Raw genomic sequence first — 7,693 nt, 5'->3', positions numbered from 1 at the left:
AGAGCAGGACCATATCAAGTAGGACATTTATACCGGGGGAAGAGGCTCATTCTAAATGCAGTTGTGAATCACTAAAGGGCTTTGAGCTTAGGATGGGGGGATTGTCAGCTTTTAAGATATCACCCTTGGGATTATATGGAGTAAGAGTTACAAGGAAATGAGAGTAAAGGGGAAGCTAAATAGGAGATTACCAAGGTAGACCAGGAGTAAAAAGGAGCAAGTAGAAGACAGGCTTCTGAAATATGTATACAACTGAGTGATAGAAAATGGTCAAGTGATTTTCCTCTGCATGCTGTGATTACCATTAATAAATAAAGAAACTTCCTTGGCCTGTTGATAGGGCAGAACTTAGGTAGGTAGGGAAGATGGAATTGAATGCTGGGAGGATGAAGGCAGAGTCAGAGAGACAAAATGGAACCGTCGCCGGAGATAGACGTGTTGAAACTTTGCTGGTAGGCCACGACCTCATGGTGATACACAGATTAATAGAAATGGGATAAATTAAGATGTAAGAGTTAGCCATTAAGAAACTAGAGCTAATGGGCCAAGCAGTGATTTAATTAGTACATTTTCTGTGTGGTTATTTCGGGACTAAGTGGCCTGGAACCAACAAGCAGCCTCCATGCGACAGTAAAGATACCAAGTAGATGTGATGAAACCTTTTTCGGAGATAAGCACTGTAATAGAGTGTGTGATGGTAAGTTTTGATTTTCATCTTGATTGTATGAAGAGCATGTAGAGTATTAATGAGGTACACCTTGGATTGTATCTATAAGGGTGTTTCCAGTGAGATTTAACTGAAGAGGTAAGATACATCCTGACCATCTTATGATCAGCAAAATTGGGCAGGGAAGAAAGCCTGCTGACATCTGTCATTTCCCCTTCACTGTTTGCTGATTGATGCCATGGATCAGACTGGTCCTGTCATGCCTGCCCAACCATGGTGGGCTTCATTCCTCTGAAGTGTGAGCCAGAGTAAATCCTTTCTCCATTGGACTGCCTTTTGTCATAGTGATGAGAAAACGAACAAAAACTAAAGTCTTTTTTCCTTTTTAATTATCTGTAAGTGTAAATGTCAAGTTAGCAATTGACATATTTGTTGCTGGAATGCAAACATGGAAGGTATATATAAATGGAGAGTTCTGTGAATGGCAGGTTAGATAAGATCCCCTAGAACTTGGATGCAACCATAGGCTGGAAAACATCACTCAGGAGAGGAGAGAATTGGTCCTTTTCCACTGAAGCATTCATTCTTTTAAAACTTAGGTGGGGAAGATTGATCAAGCATTTGCTTAGAGTAAGAAGCAAGGAACAAGTTAGGAGAAAACACGGGCAAATTATCATTCATAAAGGAAAGGTGAGGATTTCAAAATCAAAACAAAAACAAAACAAAACAAACATTCCCTTTGTTTTGGATGCTCCTGAAGTCAAGTAAGAAAAAAAAAAACTATGCAGGAACTATTGGATCTGACAATATGGAGAGCATTGGTGATTTTGAAACAGTATCCTTCTTGGTTTAGAAAGATGCAATGCCACCATAAGAGATAAGGAACAGAAAATGAGATAAAAATGATGGAGAAAACGATTAAGTTTTTTCATGACCTGGAGCACTCTGAGGTGTTTGGTTTTTGGGGTGGGGATGAAAGGTAGTTTAGAGGGTTTTATTTCAAGGTGAGGATGTGAAGGCATGGTTGTAAGTGGATGAGAACCATTCTGTAGATAAGGAGAATGTGATGGGTCAGAAGAGAAAGAATCATTAAAGAGGATCTTCGGGTAGCAGTGTGTGCAGACGTTGCCTGGGGATGGGAAAAGCACTCTTGTGAAGCTGACTGGAGAAGACAGCAGTGGGGTGGGGGTACATAGCTTAGGATGTGGGAAGATACTTATAATGGCCTTAAAACCTGTCGGTAAATCAAGGGGAAGATGGCCAACTATGGAAATGTAGGTGAGGAAATAGGAATAGTCAACGAGACCATCAAAGACGGATCAAGGAAGGTTATCATCTCCATTATCTATTTCCAGGTAAACTCAGCTGTATATTAGGGAATTTACAATCCTGTTCAGTCCTTTTCCTATGTTACATCTAATTATTGCCTCACAACCTCTAAAGGCACATGCTGTTTCTATTTCAGTAGGTCAAACTACAAGATTGTCTCTCCGTTTGACGCCTCTGCACCCAGTGGCAATGCTAATAAGAACTGTCAGCTTGTTTATAAATTCATTTCAGTAGGTATTTCACACAGCTTTTACATGTTAGGGTCCTAGATTTCCACTCCACAGTCTACCTCAGTTCTCTCTGGTAACCCCCACACCAGATTCTAATGAATTCTGTGATTATCTAATGAATGAAAAATCTAGATCCTAAAACCTAGCAGAGTTGATGTATAGCTACCCTTTGTAGAGAACCCAAATAAGTGAATAGGACATTTTTTGAGTACTGGGGGAGTGGTGTATACAAATTTGTAGGAGTTAGAAGGCACGGTCAACAGTACAGGCAGTCAAGATGCACACTGTGGATACCTGTGGGTGCCTATGGGTGCCTGTGGATGCCTGTGGGTACCCATGGGTGCCTATGAATGCTTATCAATGCCAGTGGGTGCCTGTGGGTGCGTGTGGATGTTTGTGGATGCCTGTGGGTGTTTGTAGATACCTGTGGATGCTTTGGGGTACCTGTGGGTGCCTGTGGGTACCTGTGGATGCCCGTGGGTTCCTGTGAGTGCCTACAGATGGCTGTGAATGTCTGTGGGTACCCAGGGTATCTGTGCCTTTAGATGTCTGTGGATGCCTTTGTTTCGTAGACTTTTTCCCTCTTTTATGTAGTTCAAATGTACACTAATCTCCACTGCTCTTCCTCAGAGTGCCCCTTGTTTATACCCTACACAGAGTTCCCTCTACTAAAGCTAGTTTTAGCATCATGAGTCCCTAATAAAATTCTTCATTACTCCAAATCTAGTCTAGTACTGCTCATTCTGTTTAAGGATCTTCGGGATTTCCTCCTCCTCTAGTGGTCCTTTCCATATCCTTCTTGTTATAATTCCTCTCTTACCCAGAAATCCAGTATCAGACCCAGACACTCCCAGATAAGTGCATTCCAGGAAGAATCACACACACACACACACACACACACACACACACACACGCACATTATATGAAATTTTATGTATTGTTCGTCTATTTCTCTGCATTGCTTTCCCACCTGGAGGATGCTTTCATTCCAGCATCCCTATAGCTACCTTCTATTTGTTTAGGATTTAGTTTAAGTGCACTATGTTCCTAGAAAGTCTTTTCTTGATAACCCATCTCACAGTCTCTGTTCTCCCCGTGACCATGGTGATCTCATGAGACTTGTTCCTGTAAATACCTAAACCTTTACATACAGTATTGCCATCTCCCCCACTTCCCTGATAGTTGCTCAGTGCTGTATCTGTTTCTTATCAACTACCTAACATGGTGCCGGATAAGCAGTAGGAGCCCAATATATGCTTGGGTCATGAGTTTAAAAAAAAAAGTGAACGAAAGAGTCATCTTGAATTAGGCTTTTCTATTCTCTATCAATTTCTTTTAAACAAAATCTACCCAGAAAACCTTAATCTTGCTGATATTCAGGAGACTGGTGGTGCTGGGACACGGAGGCTGCTGAGGTACGCAGGTCCCTTAAAGCAAGCAGGGCCTTTATAGACTAATTATACTTGCTTCGTTTGGTTTGAGATCCTTTTTAGTCTACGGGTTTTCTTTCTGCATGCCGAGTTCCAGTTCTTCCCAGCTACTGTTGCAGAAGTTCCGATGTGGATTCCAGAAGGTCAAAGGTATTGAGAGTGTCAGTGCATACCCGTAACCCCTTGAGAATATTCTATTTTACAAAGCATTTTTTTTTTCAAAAAAAGCAAACCTATACTTCTGGACCAATTCATCTGCAATTTGCTGTACTTCACAGAGCTCACAGCCCCCGCGTGTCTAAACTACTAGGAACGATTTCTGGACACGTCAATAAAAGTTCCCTAATGAGCAACAGCTGTGAAGAACATGTCTTTAAATAAATTGATTCCAAATTTCTCTCCATGTTTCTGTGATTTTTCTTTTTAAATGGGCACCGCTGACTTTCAACTTGGCTATCTAAGAGAGCGGAAGGAAAAAATTATACATTGTTCAAGAAATGCTTCATTGTCTTATATTTCCTCGTCATTCTTTATCTGGAGAGGTTAAGGTGCCCTCACACCAGTTTGCCTCACTTCTGTTTGTAATAACTTTATGGATCAGAAGGAGATCTTGCCATTTTCCTTCTGGGAAAATGGGCCTGGAATAAGGACAGTTGCAAACTCATGCAGACTGGGAGCCACTATTAGAATTCAGGTGCCCTAATCTCAAGGATTACATCCCAAACAAAATCTATCATGTCTCCTCAAACTAAGTCCACACTATTCGTCTCGCAAGTAGAGAATATGCAGGACATGAGTGCTTGTGTTATACCCTGCTTAGACACTGTTAATTCCATGCCTAATGTGTATTAATTGCATTTGTTTCAACATTTGTGTTCAATTTTAAAATCAAATTAGAACTGATTTTTTTTCCTCCAAGGAGTAAAAGGCACCAATTTGCTTTACACTCCAAACAAAGTCTTATATCAGAATTACTATACCCCTGAAATCTTAATTAAACCTTCAAACACACTTAAACTTTATAAGGAGTGAACTTGAACTAGTCATCAGAGAAAAGAAAGTAGCACTTGGAAGAAGCCCATGATGGATACTGTTTCCAGGCAGGGATCTAACACCATTATAGATAGTCGTTTTTTCTTCTTCTTCATTTTAGGGGAACTTAGAAAATCTGGCAATGCAGCCACATGGTTTTCCCTCTCTGATCTACTTCTCTGGACATCTGTGTTTCCTGTGGATTGTGTGCAGTCGGCAATATTGAGGCAGTAAATATTTCACCTTCCTGTTCCACTCTTTCGTTCTAACTGACTGAAAGGAGAGATCACAGTAGGCTCCTAAACTCCAGAAACCTTTCTCTTGTTGCCCGGCGACCATTTCTCTTGCCCTTTGAAGATGCAGCTTGTGACACTGTTTTGCTGGAGCAGGGGCCAATTCAGGATGGTGGGAGGTAGGATGGAGGGTTGGGAAGGGCTGAATTAGGACCCAGAAATTGTTGAACAGAGCAAAATGAAAAGCTGTTCCCAATTTGAAAAGTGAGTTGACGTCTGTTACTCTGGTATGCAGTAAAACATGTTTTCCATCCAGGACATAATAAAAGCTACAAGTATTTTACATTGGGCATTAGGAGCCGCATCTTTAACGGAACATCTTCTCATATAGAGCACGTACCGAGTGCGCTGTTTGATGATACCTTTGAACATTTTATCACTGCAGTAGATGAAATATCTCACAGCCGTGGCAAATCCCAGATGAATTGGCAAAACACCCCTGTGGAAATGACTCTGCGGGGTTTATTGATATTTCGCTTCTCATCTGTTTCTGAGCACGCCCGTGTGGGAAGCTGGAATGCACGCACAGCTTTCGTAGCAGCCTTGGCTTCCACGTTACAAAGAAGGCGCAGAGAAAACCCGGGGCTAAAAAAGAATGCAAAATTTGAGATGAGACTAGAACAATGGGGATTGGAAGATGGTGATCAATGCGGATGGAGGAAGGCATTTTATGTATTAGGCACTGGGTGAAATGAATAGGGGTCTTGGGAAAGCACACCATCCCAGAACTACACTGCTCCTTAAGAAGCCATTGACACTGCTCGGGACATAGACAGCACCCCCTAGAGTCACACAAACATAGTTCCCCCAGCGGTGAAGATGTAAATGCTGAACATTGGAAAAATGTGTGTCTAAGAATCTTTCTTTTCTGTTCTGTTAAAGAATTCTTCTTTACGATAATTTCCTCCTTTGTCACTTAAATGGTGTCTGCTAACCCATGTCCCTCAAAATACTCACGCCTTGTCTGCCCCATATTTTCCATGTGTGGTGTTTTAACTCCAATGTACTGATGGCTTCAAATCTTTATTCCCAGATGCTATCAAGTCTATCTGCATTGTGGATATTTGGGTATATCTGAGCATGTCCTGTGCCTTGCACTCAGCATCTCCTTCATTGAACTAGTGCTCAAATCCATTAACTTTACTCCACCAAAATTTCACCCACCAGTTTAGTAGTCTAGGGACTAACTCAAAAAGCTAAAGATTTTTTTCTATTGTATTGTTCCATTCTTGTATTTGCCTAGTCTGCTGTGACTGCCTGAACTTATTCATTCTGCTTACGGTTTCCATATAGCAGCATCTGTGCTTAACACCTAGTACATAGCAAGCACGCAATTACCATTGGCTCTGCTTGGCTGAGATCATGATACTGGCACTGAGTGCTTGTAATTTTGATAACTTCATAGCCCAAGATAATAGATTGGTTTAGCATCTTTTTTTCCTTTATTGAGCTTTTAAATTAATATATTTCTTCTTGGCCCACTGCATATTTTATGGATCACTGTAGAAGATTATATATATATATATATATATATATAGAGAGAGAGAGAGAGAGAGAGAGAGAGAGAGAGAGAGGAGGGATGCAAAGAACATACCTAAACATGATAAAAGTGATGTACAGCAAGCCTATAGCCAACATCAAACTAAATGGAGAGAAACTCAAAATGATCCCACTGAAATCAGGAACAAGACAAGGTTGTCTGCTCTCTCCATATTGATTCAATATAGTACTTGAAGTTCTAACTAGAACAATAAGACAACAAAAGGAGATCAAGCGGATACCAATCAGAAAGAATTAAGTCAAACTCTTACTATTTGCTGATGATATGATAGTTTACATAAATGACCCCCAAAACTCTACCAGGGAATGCCTACGACTCATAAACACCTTCAGTGGTGTAGTAGGACACAAGATTAACTAAAACAATTAGTAACCCTCCTTTATACAGATGATAAAAGGACTGGGAAAGAAATCAGAGAAATATCACCCTTCACAATAGCCACAAATAGCATAAAATTTCTTGGGGTAACTTTAACCAAACAAGTGAAAGACCTCTATGAAATGAACTTTAAATTTGAGGAAAGAAATTGAAGAAGCATCAGAAAATAGAATGATCTCCCATGCTCTTGGGTAGGTAGAATTAACATAATAAAAATGGCAATCTTACCAAAAGTAATCTACAGATTTAATGCAATGTTCAGCAAAATCCCAGAAAAATTCTTCACAGACCTTGAAAGAACAATACTCAACTTTATAGGGAAAAACAAAAAAACTCAGGATAGCCAAAACAATCCTGTACTGGAACTTCTGGAGGCATCACTATCCCTGACGTCAAACTCATACAGAGCTACCATAACCAAAGCAATCTGGTACTGGCATAAAAACAGACAGGAGGACCAATGGAATCAAAATGAAGACCAGAAAATCAATCCACACACCTATGAACACTTGATTTTTGACAAAAAAGCAAAAAATAAAAAAATGGAAAAAAAGCATATTCAACAAATGGTGCTGCATAACTGGATATCAGCATGTAGAAGAATGTAAATAGATCCATATCTATCATCATACACAAAACTCAAGTCCTGATGTGGGATGTCCTTCTGTGTATGTGTTGCTCTTATTGGTTAATGAATAAAGATACTTTGGCCTATGACAGGACATAATATAGCCAGGCTGGAATATATATATATATATACACACACATACACA

Source organism: Alexandromys fortis, unplaced genomic scaffold (genome assembly GCF_014885135.2).
Source record: "Alexandromys fortis isolate MF-2015 unplaced genomic scaffold, M_Fortis_MF-2015_v1.1 scaffold_30, whole genome shotgun sequence".
NCBI lineage: Eukaryota > Metazoa > Chordata > Mammalia > Rodentia > Cricetidae > Alexandromys > Alexandromys fortis.
Note: the sequence above shows the minus strand (reverse complement) of the source record.